Raw genomic sequence first — 19,432 nt, forward strand, 5'->3', positions numbered from 1 at the left:
TTCTTTTTAGATAATTATACAGAATCTGTTTGTTTTTGTTTTGTTTTGTTTTTTAAGAGTAAAATAGATGAGGAGAAATCTCTTAAGATGTCAGAAAAGGAGAATCTTTTCTGGACCCTGGGACTTTCCAAAACTGCCAAGAGACTTGGCTTTGTGGCATACGTGTGTGCACATGTGTGTTAGTGAGAGCTAATGACCTGGCTTGTGGGAGAAAGAGGCCAAGATACTGCATGTTACATGTCTGATGTACTGTCAGGCATACTTGTAATTTCCCATGACCTCCTTCCTCCCCACACTGATAGAGCTATGTCTGCTCCGCAAGCAAGGACACATGTTCAGAGAGGATAAGTAATGTGCTCCAGGTCACACAGCTTCCTGGTTTAATTTAATTCCGAGCATTTTGTTTTGTTTCAGCCAACAGGACAACCAGCCCCCACCTCCCCCAATCTTCTCCCCCTGTTCTGGGGCTATCAGCCACTCCCCCAAGAGTGGCTCTTCTGATGTGGGGGGGCCTCCTTGAAGGCCTGCTCTGCCCCCTTCAGAGTCTGTTCCCAGAGCCGCCTCCCTGACACACACTTAGTCAAGGCCGCATGTAACCAAGCGCTGAAAGTGGATGCGGGAGGCCCCTGCTCAGGGAAGGCCTGCCCCTCGTCAGTGTCCTTTGTTCTGCTCTTGCAAAAGTCTGAGCGAAAGTCACGGAGTTGTCCATGTTTGGAAAAATGCTTTTTTCTTCCTTCTTTTGGTCTCTCTGAAACAGCAGTTAGGGTTTCCCTGGTGATCCCTCCCTCCTTCGCTGGGGGAAAGCCTGCGCTTCTCCCATGCCAAGGCCAGCCAACTTTGTTCATTGTATTCAGCCTGGCAAAGCCTCCCGAGCGGGCAGCTGGGCAGCTGGGCATGCCTGGGCAGGTAGGGGCCCCTGGCCCAACGGCTCCCCTCCTGGAGCCCTGCTCAGGAACCTGGCTGGGGCCCAGAGTGAGACCTGCCCCTGCCAGCCTGAGCTGTGCACTTGGGGGCGGGCGGGGGAGGGCGAGGGCAAGGGGGAGGGAAGGCCTTTCAAAACCAGGACCCCGAGGATCGGAAAAATTAAGCCCAAGGACTTGGCAGGGCAGGTAGCTCCGGCTAAAAATAAAGAGTCTGGGCTTTAAGACTAACCGTCTTTCCCCCCTTTAACAAACAAGACAATTCTCTTAAAAACCAAATGCAAAAACACGTTTCGAAAAGGACCCAAGGAATGTTTTCTTTTATTTCTGCCTCCTCACGTGATGCTCCCCAGGCCGGATGGGGGGGTTCCCGGCAGGGGGGCATAGACCACCGACCACAGAGGTCATGGCTGCGCACACCTTCTCCCACCTGCCCTTTGGAGCAGCCACCGATGGAGGGTGGGGTGGCTGACGTCCCCTGCACTGGACATGTGGCTGGGCTGGGGCAGGAGAGCAGGGGTGGGCAGCCCTCTCCACCCCACCAGGCCTGGCTGCCTTGGCCGCTACAGGCGTGGGAGGCGGAAACTGGCCCAGGGTTCTCGGGGTGAGGGCTCCGTCCTCTCCACTCCCATGAGGGCTTCTATGCTCCAGCTCAGGGGTGTAGACCTGGTCAGGACCTACAGCTCCTGCCTGAAGTGGGTGCTCCCGATGCAAGCCCAGCCCCGCTGATCCTGTCTGAGGGAATCACTCTGGCCGGTCGATGCCTAGCGGCACTTTCTGGCCAAAGCCAGGAAACCCCTGAACGGCTGCCCAGCTCTGCTTTCCTGGTGAGCTGCCTTCCCAGACCCAGACTGGTACCCAGGGGTCCTCAATCAGAGCTACTCCCCCTCTGCCATCACCCGGATCTCTGCCAGGGCGGCTGTCCTGGCCCAGCTGGTGAGTGCTCACTGCCCCCTAGGGACACAGGCCAGTCCCAGATGCCTTTCCGCCCTCACTCCCACACACAGTCTCTCTCTCTCTCTCTCTCTCTCTCTCTCTCTCTCTCTCTCGGCCTCTCCCATCCTCTCCTATTCAGCCAGCCCCCTCCTTGCTCCACACCTGCCGCACACCTGCCGCACACCTGCTTCACCCCGCGTCTCTGCTCATGCAGGTGCAGACGCTCCGCCTGCAGTGCCCTCCTTCCTCACCCCCACTGATCGGCATCCTACCTGTCCCTGCAGCCTATCCCACTGGAATCTCTGAGCTGGCCCTACTTCTCCACAGAGCTTCTTAGGTCACTCCAGCCACATGCCTGTTCTGGAACCCCAGGGGTACATATGAGTGCCTCAGGATTCTGTGTACCATCCTGTGTCTGCCAGCAGAGGGTAAGCTTCTGGAGGACTGGGCGCTTGTCCTAGCACTTGTCCACACACAGTGGACGACAGCACCACCAGCTGTGTGAGCAATGAGGACATCTCACAGGCCCAGCACACAGCCAGGGCCCAGGCCTTGCCATATCCCACCTCCTACAAGACCAGATACACCTAAGCTGGCTCACATTTCCTTAGACTCACCTGCCAGGGCCTGGATTTTTCTAGAGACAAGTGCAGGGAGCAGGAGGGGCATATGTGCAGGAACTTCCTGCTCAATCCGCCTAGGGTTCTCTGTACCCACCATGGCTCCAATAGGCAGCTGGCAGCCTGGCTGGCCCTGGGCACCAGGGATCTCTTCACAGGCATGCATGAGGGTTCAGAGGACCCCCTCTCCTTCACTCAGGTCATCAACTCAGCACGGAAAGGTCTTCTTAGTAGTGCATCCTCCAGACCTCCTGCCTCCCCAATTTCCAGCTTTTTAATTTTTTAAAAAAAGATTTATTTTTTCATGAGAGACACACAGAGAGGTGAAGACACAAGCAGAGGGAGAAGCAGGCTCCCTGTGGGGATCCCAGGGCCTGGGATCAAGTCCTGAGCTCAACCACTGAGCCACTCAGGTACCCCCAATTCCTAGCTTTACAGGAGCTGGCATCCAGGAGACCTGCAATCCTGCCAACTCAGCCTTTGTTTGGCAAGCCAGGAATGGAGGTATCCTTCACTCAAAATGGAAATGTTCCTAACACTCCCTACCAGGCGAGGCCCAGGAATGCTCCATCTCTGGTCTAGAAGGTCACTAACTTGGCTCCTCCTTCCTCCTCCCGCCTGGGCTTCATCCTCTTAAGAACTAAAAATAATGGAGAGCTAGAGGAAACAGGAGGGGTGGGGGAGGTAGGGGAGGGAGAGAGGAGGACACACAGAGGGAGGGAGGGTAAGACAGAGGGAAGCGCCCTGCATGGACAGAGGCCTAGTGTACCTCTCGCACCAGGAGCCAGGGGGTCTCCAGGCTGCAAGACCAGGGGCCGGGAACCAACAATGGGAGGAAGCCGGGAGAGGCCTGGCCGGGAAGAGCCGTGGGGTGGGGAGGGTGGCCTCCAGCAGCTGACCTCCCAGCGGACAAAGCTCACAGGACAGAAGGGCTCAGCTTTTCCTCTGGGAAAGGGTACACAGGGCCCTGCCCAGCTAGGGGTGGCGGTGGCGGTGGGGGTGGGGGAGCCCACCCCTGCGACCCACACCAGGTCCCTCCCTCCCTTCCCCTGCCTCAGCTGGCCTGTCCCCAAGGAACTTATTTTCACTTTGGTAAAATGCAAAGAAACAAAGCCCAGTTACAGAGGGTGGAAATTTACCGAAGGTCCTCATTGGTCAGCAGACGCTGGCAGGAAGGGCGGGGCTACACAGCATCCCCCCCACCACCTCCTGTCCCACTGGCCTGGGGTGCTGGAGGCCCCGACTCCTCCCTCCCAGCTCCCCGAGACCAAGCCCAAGGCCGAGGCCAAGCCCAGGTGGGTGGCACGGTGGTGCAGACAGCACGTGGCTCCCACTAATGTACCAAGTAGCTGATTAGTAGTGAGTAGTAGGGCCAGATGCAGTGCTTGGTGAGCATAGTGTATGCAAGACACCAGCACCTCGACCTGCTACATGGGGACTCTTGTTCTCCAGGGTTATAGATGGGGATACAGCAAGCTTAGACAGTTTGCCCCAGGTTTGAGAGCCAGTACGGGGCCAAGGCGGGATTCAAACCCAGGCAGCTTGGCTCCAGGGTGCGAGCGCATCATCAGCCGCTGGGCTGCTCTGTTGTCACTGGTGGCATGTGAGCCACAGCCGGAGAGTTCCAGGGTTAAAACCTGTTGCTTCCGGCCAGCTGGCAGTATTAGGCAAGTTAGCAGCCCCTCTGGGCTCCAGCTTCCAGCTTACCACCTGGCCTGCAGGACTGTTTTCAGGATTAAATTCTCTGCGTGCAATACGGGTTGGCAGACACGAGCAACCAGGAGAGTGAGTGCTGCACACCTCCCGTGGGTCATGTCTGGTCCCTGAGCCCCAGAGGGGGTGCCTCGTCTGGGGATAAAACAGTGGCAGGGGCTCTGTCTATGCTGGCTCCGCAGACTTGTGGTGCACAGTCTGCTCATGTCCCCCTCTATCCCCCAGCACTGGCCTTCAGACCCTGCCACCCCCTGAGGGACATGCAGAGAGTGAAGGTCACAGCTGGCAGGAAGTGTGTCCCCACAGTGGTCCCATTCCTTCCACAGAATGAACCCTGGAGGAGCTAGGGGCTTGCCTTAATCATCTTTCTGGAGGTTCTAGAAGCCCCAGGAACTACTTTACAAAGCTTGGTGCTCGAGACAGCAGGTGAGAGGAGGCCTGGCCCGTGAGCCACCAACCTGTGCCACCAGCGGCTCTTCTGCTGCCTGCAGACTGTCACCCAGGGACCTATGGTTTGAAAGAAGTCCCTCTGCTCACTCCCAGAGGCTCCCCTGGCAGCAGGGCCAGGCCGCCCGTCTTTCTCCCACACAGGAGTATGATATTGAGGCCACCAGGAAAATGTAAAGAAGGCATCTGCAAAATTTTGAGGAATCTAAAATATCGCTGCCCATCCCTGTAGCTCTCAGAAGCACAACACCACTACCAACACAGAACTGTCCTGGTTTAGTGGCTCTTTCACACTCCTGGGTGTTTCTTTTTCTTTTTTTTAAGATTTTATTTATTTATTTGGGAGAGAGAACGTGCAAGAGAGTACAAGGCAGGCTCCCCGCCAGGCAGGGAGTCCAACTCGGGACTTGACCCTGAGATCATGACCTGAGCTGGAAAGCAGCTGCTTAACCAACTGAGCTGCCCAGGTGCCTCCAGAGAGGTCAACTTTTAGCAAGCTAGAGGTTGAAGAAGACTTCTGCTCTGTCCAGTGGTGTTCTCAGGCTTTCTGATTTACAACTCGTAATTTCAATCTCAGGGTATCTCCAAAGAAATACCCGGGAGGGGGTGCCTGGGTGGCTGAGTCAGTGAAGCACCTGCCTTGGGCTCAGGTCATGATCTCAGAGTCCTGGGATCATGCCAAGTCAGGCTCCTTGCTCAGTGGGGAGTCTGCTGCTCCCTCCACCTCTGCCCCTCCTCATGCTTGTGCTCTCTCTCGCTCCATTTCAAATAAATACATAAAATCTTTAAAAGCTGACCTCTCTGGGCCAAGAATGTTCATGGACACAATACAGCCTTCTAAGTAGCTTCTGAGAACCCATAAAGTACTTGTAAGAGATTTGCTTAGGGGGTTACTCTGGGCTAACTCCAAAGCCAGATTTTTGGGAACTCCCACGTAAGGAATTTCTAACATGGAAACTTTTCAGGAGGAGCGTGAATGCCACACCAGAACTTACATGCAGTATCAAATATTGAACTATATTTAGGAAGTATTTCCAGGCAAGATGTGGTAGTGCAATTCATATTTCTGACAGATCACACTGATTTGCCTGTGGCTAAGTGGCGGCAAGCAAACGGATACAGACCTGCAGAGACAGTCAGAAACCCTGAGCTCATTTCCAAAGAAGCACCTGCAGCCCTGCCCAGGGGAGGCTGGTGCCTGGGGGAGGCTGATGCCCAGGGGAGGCTGATGCCTGGGGGAGGGTGAGCCCAGGGGAGGCTGAAGCCCGGGGGAGGGTGATGCCCAGGGGAGGCTGGTGCGCCAGGGGAAGCTGGTGCCCAGTGGAGGCTGGTGCCCAGGAAGGCTGGTGCCTGGGGGAGGCTGATGCCCAGGAGAGGCTGATGCCCGGGGGGAGGGTAAGCACAGGGGAGGCTGATGCCCAGGGGAGGCTGGTGTACCAGGAGAAGCTGGTGCCCGGGGAAGGCTGGTGCCCGGGGAAGGCTGCTGCCTGGGGGAGGCTGGTGCGTGGGGGAGGCTGGTGCCCAGTGGAGGCTGGTGCCCGGGGAAGGCTGGTGCGTGGGGGAGGCTGGTGCGTGGGGGAGGCTGGTGCCCAGTGGAAGCTGGTACCCAGTGGAGGCTGGTGCCTGAGGGAGCTGGTACTCAGGGAAGGCTGGCATATGGCTCTGGATTCTACCGTGCATCACCAGCTTTCCCTCTCCCAACCGGAGGCCGTCAGGACAGAGGCTGTCTCAGTTAAGCAGCCATGCATCTGTTCATGCGTCGACCACTGCAGGCACAGGAAATGGGTTGTCAAGAAAACACAGCAGTGAACCCCCAAGTACGAGCAAGACTCGTCAGCTCTCTGAGCACGGCTGTCCCCCGGGTCATCTTGATGTCTATGCTGGTACGTGTGATTTTCATAAACACACTGACTCATCGCCCTTCCCCGTGCATCGCTGTCAACCAGGCCCTGAGTGCTTACTTAGCACTTTCCCTAGCAGCCCGGGCCTGCTGAGAGGCAGCCAGACCACGGGCCTCCCATGCCCAGAGAAGCTGGAGGCCCAGTCAGAGCACAGACCTGGGGTTCCCGCCTGCACGGCCAGCCGCGGCGGGGAACTCTCGTGCCCCAAAAGCAGGAACACCCGGACTGCCCGCTTCACTCTGGGCTTTAGGCTGCAGTGAAGTGGCATTTATCATATCTGGAGACATCTGCCAGCAGCTCTTGGGATGACTGCAGACAGGAAGGGTTTCACAGAGCAGCAGCATGGGCTCTCTGCCGGCCTTCCTGTCTTCTCCCTGAGTCCCAGGACAGTGGCCCATGAACACAGTACAGGATGGCCTGTGTGCCTCCAAGCCTGACCCACACCCAAGTCCCCTGTCGCCCCCATGGCCCACAGAAAGCTTCTGGACTCTCCAACTCAGCTCGCCTCCTTCCTACTGTCTTACAGGAAATAAAACACTATTCCAGAGAGGTGAGTGGGTTATCTGAAAAATGTCTTCTGGAACGCCAGAGGCGGGGGACCAGGCTTCACGAGCTCGGGAAGGCCTTCCCGCCAAGGACTTTGGCCCTGGGGCCGAGGACCTGCAGAGGCACTTGGAGGTCAGGGCTGCTCCAGGGAGATGGGGTCTCCCCAGGCTCCGGGCACCGGCAAGAGGTGGGAGCTGAGTGGGTGCAGACGGCAGCGCCCTATGAGACCTGCACCTGCCTCATGCCCGGTGGTACACGTGTCCTGGAGGAAGGCAGACGGTGGCTGCCACGAGGGATGAAGTGAGAGAGAGCCATCCTCTCCGGCGACTGAGAGCCGTCAGGACTCTGTCCCGCAGAGTGAGGGACTCTGGAGTCTCACGGTGGCCACAGCCCTCTGGCAGGCTCAGCCCCCGGGGACGGCCCACATTTAGGAACTGTAACATCACTTCTGGGGAACAGAACCAGCTGGCTGACTTATTCCCCCTAACTTTCAATGCTATTATTAGAGCACATCTGCCTCTGAGTGAAGTCACCAAGGAAAAACCCAACTGAAGAAAATATTTTCAAGCCATCGTCATTTCAATTTTTGGAAAAGGAAGCAAGGCAACAAACCACCAAAGAACCCCAGGATTCAGGGTGACCCAGGAGGGAAATGGAAAGTATGTGCCCTGGGAATGCAGGCGGCTGAGCTATTTACATAGCTCTTGGCCAGCAGGACGTGAATGGACCAGACCCGCAGCTTCCCAGACTCTTTCCTCCTCCTTTCCCCACACTAGCTCCTCTCCTTCCCCTTCACAGGGAAGTCTGCTCACATTCCCCCTCAACCCTAAATCAGACCCAGAGTACAGCCACTTAGTGATAAGTGACCAGATCACATGGGGCAGATTCCAGCCAGTGGGCAGCCGATTTAGTTTCTTTGGCTAAGATTTTTTTTTTTCCAAATTAGTTGCTGACATGTAAAATCGGGACATTTCACTCAAAAACCCAGATCTCCAACTGTCTTTGAGATGCCTGGCCCAGCCTGCTGGGTGGGGTCCATCGGCGGGCGGGAGCTGAGCAGCACACCATGGGATGGGTCTCCCCGTACCCTGTCACCAGGCCCTGTTCCTACATGATCATCATCTGCCCAGCGCCTGACAGCATGTGAGTTGAACCCCTGGTTTTTTTCTTTTTAAAAATTTTATTTATGTATTCATGAGAGACACAAAGAGAGAGGCAGACACATAGGCAGAGGGAGAAGCAGGGAGCCCGATGCAGGACTCAATCCCAGGACCCCGGGATCATGACCTGAGCTGAAGACAGACACTCATCCACTGAGCCACCCAGGAGTCCCTGAACCCCTGGATTTAAAGACAAATAGGAAGAAGAGGCCAGGATGGTCTTAGGACCTCTACTGGACCCAAGCAGTCTGCTCACTGGCCAAGTGGATGTGGACAGACTCATCACTGACTTCGCTGAGCCTCTGCTTCTTCATCTGCAGGTAAAGAGGAAAATTTACAGCACTGCCCATGCCCTAGACTGTAGGGAGGATTATGCAGAAAAACCAGGGGATGCTTTGAATACTTGACTATACCATATGCAAGGTAAGGCCCTGGCCATTCAGGGCAAAGGATTAAAAAAAAAAACCCAAGGAGAGCTGGCCTCTCTGGTTAGAAGAGTAGCTGGGGAGAGAGGAGCGGAAGCCCAAGACATGGCTCAGCAGCCACCTAAGGGAGCTGAAATAGAACCCAGGACTTCTGAACCACCCACCCGTGCCGCCATGGCTGGCACTCCCTTGTCTGCTCACCCAGATATGTGCAACAATGCTCAGTCACAGCTGAACAGCATGGGCCTTGACTGCCTCTGCCCCACATCAGTTAGAGCAGAATTTAGAACCAGGGCACCTGCCATAAGGGACTGCCAGCCTCAGCCCAGTCTGGGACAGAGACATGATGGCATCGAGACGTGACATCCTGGCTATAAAACTCAACACTCAAGGTCAGGGGAAAACCAAAGAGTCCCATGCCTCTGAGTATTTCATAGTGTGGTGGCCAACTACACCTTGGGTGTTGACACAGAGAGGACCAGACTCTCTGTGTCAGACAATCCCTGAGGGCTCTCACCTGCCCCCACTCAGGCACCCCCATGCTGAAGGAAAACCGGCCTGTTTGCCGAGACATATCATGCAGCTTGGCACTTCTGAGCCATCTGTGCTGTTGGCTCTGGCAGAGATGCCTTACCTAACCTGCCCAGAGAACTCTTCTTCATCCTTCAAAACCCTGCTCAGGCATCACTGCCACCTTGCACTTTCCTCAGACCCCGTGTCCCTTAGCCCAATGCATGAGCAAAGGGACCCTGTACCCCCCACCCCCCAAGGCCCCTCTGCTCCAGACCTTGCATGTCCATTTCCCACCCAGTTCTGAGCGCATTCACATGACTTGGTTATACCACAGGGTCACCAGCAGTGGAATGAGCCTTCCTTCAGAGCAGCAAACAGCTCATCCACCCTTAGTCCTTAGGCCCCCCAAGCTTTCTCGGGGTCAAGAATCAACCAGTGCCTGGTAACTGAATGGCTGGGAGTCCCCCAAGACTCAGCCTAGTTGGGAAGGCAGAAGAGGAGACTGGCCTAAACCCCGAGCCCCAACCATGGCATCTGACTTAAGACTGGGGGCCGCAGGGTGGGTCCTGAATCAGGGAAGGAAGCCATACATGCGCCCGGAGATCAAGAACAGATGCTCGTGTGAGGTCCCAGCACCCCCAGGGGAAGAGACAAGCAGGGAGAGCTCTGAACCAGGACCCAGTGGGCAGCCCTGGCCTGCCTCCCTCGGGACACCCACACCCTCTGATAGCAAGGCCAGCCCTGGCCACACATGACACTTGTCGTAGTGGCTTTCTCCTATAGACTTAGGGTAGGGCTGCCCGGAGGTGGGGGGACTTGGGCACATGAGGAAGACAGAGCCCCTAAAGGCACCTGGGGGGATACTCGACATCAGAGCAAGATGCAGCTGGAGTTCACACCCCCGACTACCCAGACCACAGCTCAGCAGACAAGGATGGGTCTCCTCACACCAGGCTCATGCTGGTCCCACAAACACCCCCCAGGGCTCTCCAGAAACCCAAAATCTGGGGGGCTCTGCTGCCTACTTCTCCCTCCTCTTGTACTCTGCTGGCTGGGATGATATGTACCTAAACCCAACAACATGTGCTGTATGGGGCTCACTGCTGTGTCCTGGGGAGCCCACAGCCCATTACGAGGATAAACACGGAGCTGAATAACTATGAGAGGGTCAGAAGTATTGGTGACTTTATAGAGGCACAGACACGGGGCCACAGGGAGTTCGTTTCTTTGGGAGATGGGAAATAAATTAAGGAAGCTTCATGGAAAAGGTGGCATTTAAGCTACAGAATGAAAGATGAGGAAGATGATCGTGTGTGTGTGTGTGTGTGTGTGCGTGTGTGTGCGTGTGTGTGTGTGTGTGTGTGTGTGTGAAGTGGGGCAGGATTTGGGGCCTGGGAAAAAAGCATGAGCGAAAGCAGAGACACAAAAAAGGCCCATAAGAACTGCTTAGCTCAGCACCAAGCTGGGCAGTTGATCTCAGAGGCAAGCAATTAAGGAGGCAAATTGAAGGGAATTTAAAACAATAATAAGGGACTCCTGGGTGGCTCAGTGGTTGAGTGTCTGGCTTTGGCTCAGGCCGTGATCCCAAGGTCCTGGGATCGAGTCCCACATCAGGCTCCCCACAAGGACCCTGCTTCTCCCTCTGCCTAAGTCTCTGCCTCTCTCTGTCTCTCATGAATAAATAAATAAAATCTAAAAAACCCACAAAACAAACAAAACAATAATGAAATGGATTGGCTTTCTGCTATCACGAGGGATTGGCACCGTGGATGAACACATGCACACTTGCCTTCGTTCCAGTCCTCTGAGCCTCCATCTTATTCTATACACCTGCTGTGTGAACTGTTTTATTTTAATAACATATGTAAGTTTCAAATTCCCAGAGGCGTTAGCTATCCTTAATACACACTCAACCGCACACAGAAGAGCCTTCAAAAACTATCTGGAGTAAAGTCAGCACCCCCGGACCAGATGCACAAAGGGACTCCATGCTTCAGGACAAGTTCACAGGATGCAGAATCCATCCGGGCTCCACCTGGCACCAGATTTGTGTCCTCACGTCCCGCCCTGAACCTCCAGAGCAGGCCAGAAAGAAACGATGGGAGCTCAGAAAACCGAGAGAAGCACGACCGGGCTACTCCCCCTTTCCATCCTGCTGTTCTAGGGGGCCCCTTGAAGCGTTACTGAAGTTTAAAATTTCTCAGCAGCAGAGATGTTTAATAAATCCTGGAGAAATAAAGGACAGCATTACAATTTCTGGATTTACCGTGAAAGGGGAAATTTGTGAATTTCTGCCAAATTTGTCTTCATGTTTAAGATTTTTTTCTATTTATATTTCTCCTGCTTCAGCTGGAAGAAACTATTCAAAATTAAAAATTAATAAGAAGTGCACCACAGCCAATTATAGAGGAAAACATGGACAAACCCGGCTCTGTCCACTGAACGTAAACTGGCAGAGGAGATCAGGTCTTACGAGGTCTGACAAATGTAAGACTCAATATAGAAACTACAGCATACTTATTTATTACCACCACAGACTCATAGAGAAGTGTGATTTCTCTCCCTTTTTCCTAAACATGCATTAACGTATTTAACAAGTATTACACTGCGTGCTATACGAAGTGTAGAATCACTATATCATATGCTTGAAAATAATATAACACTGTTAGCTATACTGGAATTACATAACATTCGATTAAAAAAATAACAATTATTAAATCTGTTACCTCCCCCCCAACACAGTTTTGTTTTTGTTTTTACCAGTGCAATCATATATACAAAGTTCAAGAGTAGAAGATTTCACTGTCTACCATCCTTTACTGGCCATTTTCATTATTTGTTTTATTTCCTGATTATTACTGAAACTAATTTTGTTGTACAGGAAAGAAGAGTGTTAGTCCACTCTAAGTGCCAGGTATGCTGGATAATACTACTGGTTCAGCTTCCTGAAGTGGTTTTAGGTGGAGCACAAGTGAGGCTTCAAGAAAGGAAAACCCAGCCAATCCCCCCACCAGGCAACTGCCAGGCTAATGACCTGGGGCCACAGTCTCTAGGTAAATGGGCAGAAACCAGAGAGGACAGTTACCAGAGCTTTCTTGGACTATCTAAAATGTAAAACTTCTAGGGATCAAAGGCAAAGAGATTCCCCTGAACCAAAGTAAAAGTCACATAAACTGGAGAAAGTATTTTACAAAATATTACTGTAGAAGGGTTAATATATTTTGTACATAAAAAACTCAGATGGGTGAAAAAAAACCCCTCAGACGCCAAGAGCTAAACTTGGCAACGTACCCATAGTGAAAATGACAATGTGCTATTTCCCTATGAAATTAGCAAGAAACCAGAAAAATAGCAACACAAGCCTCAGGGGGAGGAGGACACAGAGGAAGGCACCAAGACTGTGCTGGAAGCCCCCCAAGTGCACACTACACTGGGAGAAGCAGCCCAGGGATCTGTGTCAAAGGCCATCAAAATGTTCGAACCTCCCATTAGTCTGGAAATCTACTTAAGGAACTATGGAAAAAGTTACAAGCACAAAGATGTTAATGATGCTATTGTTTATCTTCACAATGGCATTGAAAATAGCCTAAGGTCCAACAATAGGGGAACCATCAAGTCAGTAAGGGGCACATCCTTGGGACTTATCATTAAATCCTGAGCCTTAGAAAGACACATGGAAAATTTTGTATGATATTCAGTTGGGGGGGGTGGGGAGAGGGGAGGAAGCAGGATAAACTATAAAACACATACATACTTACATACTTTCTTTTATAAGATCTTATTTTTAAGTCATGTTGACACCCAACACGGCACTCGAACTCACAACCCTGACACCAAGAGTCAGGCACACTCCACCGACAGAGCCCGCCAAGTGCCCCGACACGTACATATGTTAAAAGGCTGGGAGGAAATACACCAATTTATAAGAATAGCACAATCGTTATGTGTTTCTGCATGTTATGTTTATACTGAATGTGACAAAACTATTTGGCCTCTTACTCTGACTTTTTAGCTATTGATTATCTTGTGCTATGCTGCATGTATGTTGGTAAGCACCTTCAAATCCTTCTCGAATTAAGATGGAATATACGATGACCGATTAATTAATAATTGATAGGGATCCCAGGGTGGCGCAGCGGTTTAGCGCCTGCCTTTGGCCCAGGGCGCGATCCTGGAGACCCGGGATCGAATCCCACATCGGGGTCCCGGTGCATGGAGCCTGCTTCTCCCTCTGCCCGTGTCTCTGCCTCTCTCTCTCTCTCTCTCTCTGTGTGTGTGACTATCATAAATAAAGTAAAAAAAATAATAAAAAAAAATAATTGATAGAATCGCTATGTTTAGTTATGAGGATATACACCTTCCGTCACACCTTTATCTCCAAAACGTCTATAATATGGTTAGTTTGTTTTATACAATTTACAGAATGTGCAGATCACCATATAATCAGGTAACATGAATAAATTGCTGCCACCCCCAGCCAGGACACCCTCCCCGCAGCATCTGATCTGAGGGCACAGCGCCTCCAGAATGTCCCTTCGTCTGAGGGAGAAGCAGGGCTTTCTTCCCCTGTGTACGGGTCTCATGAGGTCAGGCCTGGACACTGTTCCCTGAATGGGACCCCGCAGACTTGTAGGAGCCCAGAAACATCAGTGGAGGGCGGTGGGATAACAAACGGCTAGAGTCGTCCAGAGATGGCCCTCCCACTAGACAGATGGACCAGCGATGCAGGAAGCTCCGGCTCGTGTGCAGAGACCTGCTCTTCTGCTTTCTGTTGAACAACGCGTACAGGTTCCGAGGTTCGGCACAGACTCAGAGCACTCACTTGCCTCAGCTCAGTCACAGCCTGGCCAGGGGACAGTCGGAGGTTTTGTCCTGTGCGCCTCCCCCAGCTCGGCTGCCACCCCCCAAACTCAAGGGCCATTAGCTGCATGTCACTGTAAGTCTGTACTGAAGGAATTCCATAGTTTCAGAGGCTCTGGGCGACACAGGTGGATTCAGAAGTTCTGACCCAGACCAGCGATTGCAAATGTTTCTAAAGTGTTAAGGTTTCTTGAAGGGAGGGCGCCTGGGTGGCTCAGTGGGTGGAGCATCTGCCTTGCGCCCAGGTCATGATCTCAGGGTCCTGGGATGGAGTTCCACATGGCGCTCCGTGCTCAGCAGGGAGCCTGCTTCTCGCTCTCCCTCTCCCCCTGCTCCTTCTGTCCTCACTCTCTCTCTCAAATATATAAAATCTTTAAAGAAGAAAAAAAGCATTAAGGTATTTAAAAAAATATCTAAAATTAACAGCCCCTCTTTGAACTTTTTTACTACCCCCACCTTTGCTTTCCGTTTCTTGAGAATCTCTTATTTGCTTCCTTTTCCTTATCACCTGACCACCGAGCAGGGCTGCTCGCCTCCCTCTGCCACATCCAGGAAACTCACCACCGTGTCTCCTGCTGATCACTCCTGGTCGCCCCCATGCCTCTGGCTGACCCCATGGTCCCCCCCCACCCATGCTCAACGACTCTGTAGTCCAGACTCAACTGACTCCATCCAACCCAGTGCCCCTCGCCCCCACCCTGCCCCGCGAAGATGAAGCAGGATGACAAAGCACCTCGGTGAAAACTTCATCTGATCCATGTGCAGGTTTTCTGTTTCCAGGGGGCAATGCAAGTTACCCTGAAAATTCTAAACCGGAGGGAAAGGGGCCTGGTCCTTCAGAATCGTGTGTGCGTGTGTGTGTGTCTGCGCACCCTTAAAGACAAGAGGAAAAAAAGGAACCCAGTGAAGCTCTCAGAAGGGAATACTCTGCTGTAAGTGGTGTTTACCACGTTCCACTGGGTGCTGAGGAGGAAGTGGTTACTATAACCCCAGGGGGGAAATGCTCGCTTGAAACAGGAAAATAGAACTCTTACAATTTTCCACTAGCAGCGTGTAAGAAGCCACCACACTTGGAAACGTTTGCACAAACACTCCCCAGAGCTGAGTGGCGGAGACTCTGTGCTATTATTACCCCAAACCTTAAAGCACAGATCAGGGCCTAGATGCAGGTCTGCTCTTTTCCAGAGACATCTTGGCACTGGAAAAAGTCTCAGTATTGCTTTCCTTACCTGAGCCCATGGAGGCTGGGAGCCCCTGGCAGCTCAGGGGAGGAGGAAGGAAGGGTCAGAAGACCCAGGCTGCAGTCCCAGCCGGGCCATGTACTCGCTGTGGAAATTACTCAACCTTCCTGCTTCTCAGTTTCTACTTCCTCTGTATGAACCGGTGATATTATTAACTGCTCTGCTCACATCCTCTGTTGTTGTGAGACTCATACGGAGGAATAAGGCACACAGTCAGAGGTTCCCTGGAAACCCAACGGCTCATGTGAGTGCAGGGTGCTACTACCACTCAGATCTTCAGAAAGCTTTCTGGAGCTCATCCCTCAGCTGCATCTCTGAGGGCCTACTGCCCCACCTCACCCTGCTGAGCCTCCCTTATAATTCTGCCCACGGTTCTGCAGAATGGCTGTCCAACATCCTATAGAGCGTGATCAGTGGAATGCAAGCACAACCAGCAAGAAGCGGGGAGAAATTAAGGAAACAGGCCCCCGCTCCCACATGCTCTCCAATCCAAAGACCAAGCCTTCACCCTCAAATGACTAATTTGCCTGCTTGGAGGGTCAGGCTGGCTCCAGTTCTGAGTCATAGTTTCCATTTATTAAAATGAACATCTGGCTGCTGCCCTGGTGCCTTCTGTACACAGGCCTCTAACTCATGCTCACCTGCAAGGCAACCTGATGTCTAAGGGCAGCAGGGACAGAATAATCGTGGCCACCCCATGCCAATCCTTGCTGCTCCAGCCAGGTAGGACAGCTTTCTGGCCACCTTGGTTTCAATCCTACAGGTAATTTCTAAGGAAGAAAAGCCACAGGCGGCAGGTCCACACACACTCACGGGAGAGCTGGCAAAGTAGCTTGATGCAAGAGTTCCAGGGTATCTTGGGTCTTGGGAGCCACGTGCTGATTTCTGCTCAGCAGGAGGCAGGACCATTAAGGAAACACAGCACCCTCTCTGTCCCTGGTCCCACGTGACCTTGGGCAGGCAGCTCACCCTTCCCAGACCCTGGCTTCCTCATCTGTAAAACAGGGATAAGGACAAGTCAGGCCCTGCCCCACTCCCAACGTTGTTGTGACAACCATGCGAGGTGGCCATAACTCTGAAAATCCTTTGTGAACCCCAGGCATGGTCCAGGAGCCAGGTACCTAGCAAAAGTGCCATGAGAATCACCCCTGAACCTGCAGGTGTTTTGTTTTCACCCATTAATGGGTGTAGGTCCCACCTTGACTTAAAAAGAATTTAAGTTTAGCCACCCAGAGGCATTCTTAAGTTTATCCAAGTGAGTTACAAAAACAAGTCCCTGAAGTGGTAAGTACTTATAGACTTCTATTTTATTTTGCTTTTTAAAGATTTTATTTATTTATTCATGAAAGACACAGAGAGGCAGAGCCATAGGCAGAGGAAGAAGCAGGCTCCTTGCGGGAAGCCGAATGCGGGACTTGATCCCAGGACCCCGGGATCACGACCTGAGCTAAAAGCAGATGCTCAACCGCTGAGCCACCCAGGTGCCCCAGACCTTTTCTTTTTTAAATAGGGAAACTATAATTCTTCCATTTTTCTTCTTTCACTCATTTCTGCTTTAGAACCTTGGCAAGGACAGATCTAACCGTATTGTTTTGCCTTTCAGGCAGAGCTAAATACGGTCTCACAATTCCTCCCTGTTCCCACTTCTTCCCCTGGAGCACCTCGCAGCTCCCTGGCCCAACCTGCCAGCCCTCCCTTCCCGCCGCCCCCCCCCCCACCCCGGGCTGGTTTGGAAACCTAGAGCTCTGTTCCCTAAGGTCTCGAGGCCAAAGGCATCCCCATCATCCTTCCAGGAGGGTGTTGCCCTCGGGGAGGAGAGCAGGAGTTTCTAGGACACACAAAGGCTTATTCTGCTCACAAAGGATATTTACCCAGTCAGCCCCGCCAGAGTTTGCCAGGATCCCCGCGAGAGAGCAGAACTGGGACGGCCTTCTGATTCATGGCCTGGCAGAGCCACCCTCATCTATTAATAGCACCCAGGCAAGATGCCACCGGGCTGGGGAGAGACCTTTATGTCAAGGTAGAGAAGGCAGGAAGAGGTGTATGTACAAGAGAGAAGCAGGAGGAGCTGTTTGAGGTTTCCTCCAGAGAGGGAGGAAGGGGGGGGAGAAGGAGAAAAAAGAGAGAGAAAGAGAGAGAGAGAGAGATAGAGAAAGGGGGGTTCTCAAATAGTCCTCTCCTTCCTCCTCTAACCTCATCTGAACATCGCACAAGCCCAGCCCCAGGATCAGAAGCTCTGGGACTCAGACACACCCTGGCTGTGGATGGAGGTGGCCGAGCCGTGCTCCCAACGTGCCTTCTGGACCTGGCTCGTCATGCAGCAGCATGCCTGCCCACCCCACTGGGCTCTGCGCTGTGCCTGAGCCTGCAAGATGGAGGAACCCAGAGAAAGGGTGGAAAGTTGGAGAACCCCCTGCCTCCATCCATGGCAAAATCTGCAGCCTTAATGCACATATGTTGCCTCCACATTACTTTTGCCGTTTACATAACACCTAATATGTGCACAACCCTCCCTCCTTCATTGAAGGGAGCAATCGCCCTCGCATTACTGATGCCAAAACAATCTTGAAGAACTCAGCTGCCCAGGAGAAGAATGCAGCTAAAGTGATTGAGAGGGACGGGGTTAAGGAGAGGATGATTAGCGTCACCTGCCTACGTCTCCGAATGCATTATCTATCCCATGTGTGCACCTGCTAGACCAGGCTTGTAGAGGCATTACTTGAATACTTCCAATAACATCAAGTGAAGGGATTAAAAAAAGAAAAAAAAAAAGTGCTGCTAGTCAGGTGGTGGTGTCTATTTAAACAGATTGGTCAGGGCAGCCTGGGTGGCTCAGCGGTTTAGCGCTGCCTTCAGCCCAGGGTGTGATCCTGGGGACCCGGGATCGAGTCCCACATTGGGCTCTCTGCATGGGGCCTGCTCCTCCCTTTGCCTGTGTCTCTGCCTCTCATGAATAAATAAATGAAAATACACTTAATAAAAATAAACAGATTGGTTGAATTCCAGAATGTGCTCTCTGGCCACACCTCGACACTAGTCCAAACCCAACACAGTGCATGGAAGCTGACAAAGATTATTTAACTAACATTCTTCACATGAAGAATCTTGAAGAAGAACCAACCACCCAATCACAGTTACTAAGCATGACAAAAATGGCCTTTGGAAAACAAAACTGCATGACATAGAATGAACACCTGCCCCCATGCAGACTTAGGACTGCGCATAGACACCCACCCAGTGTTGCAAGGCCTCAGACTCTCATCCAAGAGGGAAGGAGGTACAAGGCCTGGGTGGACACTTGCAGAGAGTGCCCTGCCACAAGGAAGGGGCTGAGCCCCTGTGGGAAACCAGCTTAACCTGGTCTCCTGGTTAGAAACACAGTGTCCTCAGGTGGGCTTGTCTGTGTCCCATCCATTCCCCCATCTATAAAATGAGTTTGGGGCACAGTGAGATCACATTAGATACTCTCTAGGTGTTCCTATTTTTAAAACAGTACTTGTCTCAGAGAGAAAAAAAGATGAATTATATATTCCAAAAGGAGCCAGGCTGGGCTAAGGCTTTGGTCAGGTTTTCACATAGTCTTGACAACCAGGCTCATAGCTGCTCTCCGGGAAGGGGTTTCCCCGTGTGACCAGTGAGGTCTCCCAGGAAGTGACAACAGAGGAGTCAATATTCCCAGCAAGAAACAAACGGCAGGTTCAGAGTGGATGCCAGAAAGAGGGGGGCATCTCAGGGGGCAGGTCCCAGGGGAGGTGCTATTGAGAGGCAAAGGTGACTGCCCCGGAGAAGGGACATGGGCTAGCTGAGTCTCCAGGTCAACTTCTTCAGAGATCACTCCATGTGTCCCAAAGAACTGGGTGCCTCTCCAAGCCAGAGCCCTCTGCCTCTCCATCCACTTGCTGGTGTTTCCTTCCAATAGTGGGGGCAGGGGCAAAATCCATTTTACATCTTGTAAAATGTCACTGTTTCCATTTGTAAGAAGAGATGAGGATGTACCAGAATTCCAGGGAAAACTATTCCTTTGTCATATAATTCTCCGCTTCTATGCCTTATGATAGATCTCCAATCAAAAAGGGCTGTCTTCCTCAGTGCTCCTGGAGTTTGGGGAAGAGCCCTGGGTTCTTCTGCATCCCGCATCTGCAGCTGACTC

The 19,432-nt window shown here is 52.5% G+C and overlaps 1 protein-coding gene across 3 annotated transcripts in view; it reads right to left on the reverse strand.

The window, feature by feature from the left end:
- ITPKB (inositol-trisphosphate 3-kinase B) overlaps positions 1 to 19,432 on the reverse strand; it is a 93,156-nt gene that overhangs the window by 20,516 nt on the left and 53,208 nt on the right. The window contains exons 3-4 of one of the 3 annotated variants that reach the window (XR_012032804.1): positions 16,096 to 16,276; positions 11,682 to 14,412 (exon numbers count right to left, since the gene is read on the reverse strand). The exons of 1 other annotated variant lie outside the window; for it this stretch is intronic. The gene's annotated coding sequence lies outside the window, so the exon portion shown is untranslated. Of the gene's footprint in view, positions 1 to 11,681; positions 14,413 to 16,095; positions 16,277 to 19,432 lie in introns of those variants that run through there. One more of the 3 variants, XR_012032803.1, reaches the window with a different exon arrangement.

This window comes from Canis lupus, chromosome 6, assembly GCF_048164855.1.
Source record: "Canis lupus baileyi chromosome 6, mCanLup2.hap1, whole genome shotgun sequence".
In the NCBI taxonomy this organism is placed as follows: domain Eukaryota; kingdom Metazoa; phylum Chordata; class Mammalia; order Carnivora; family Canidae; genus Canis; species Canis lupus.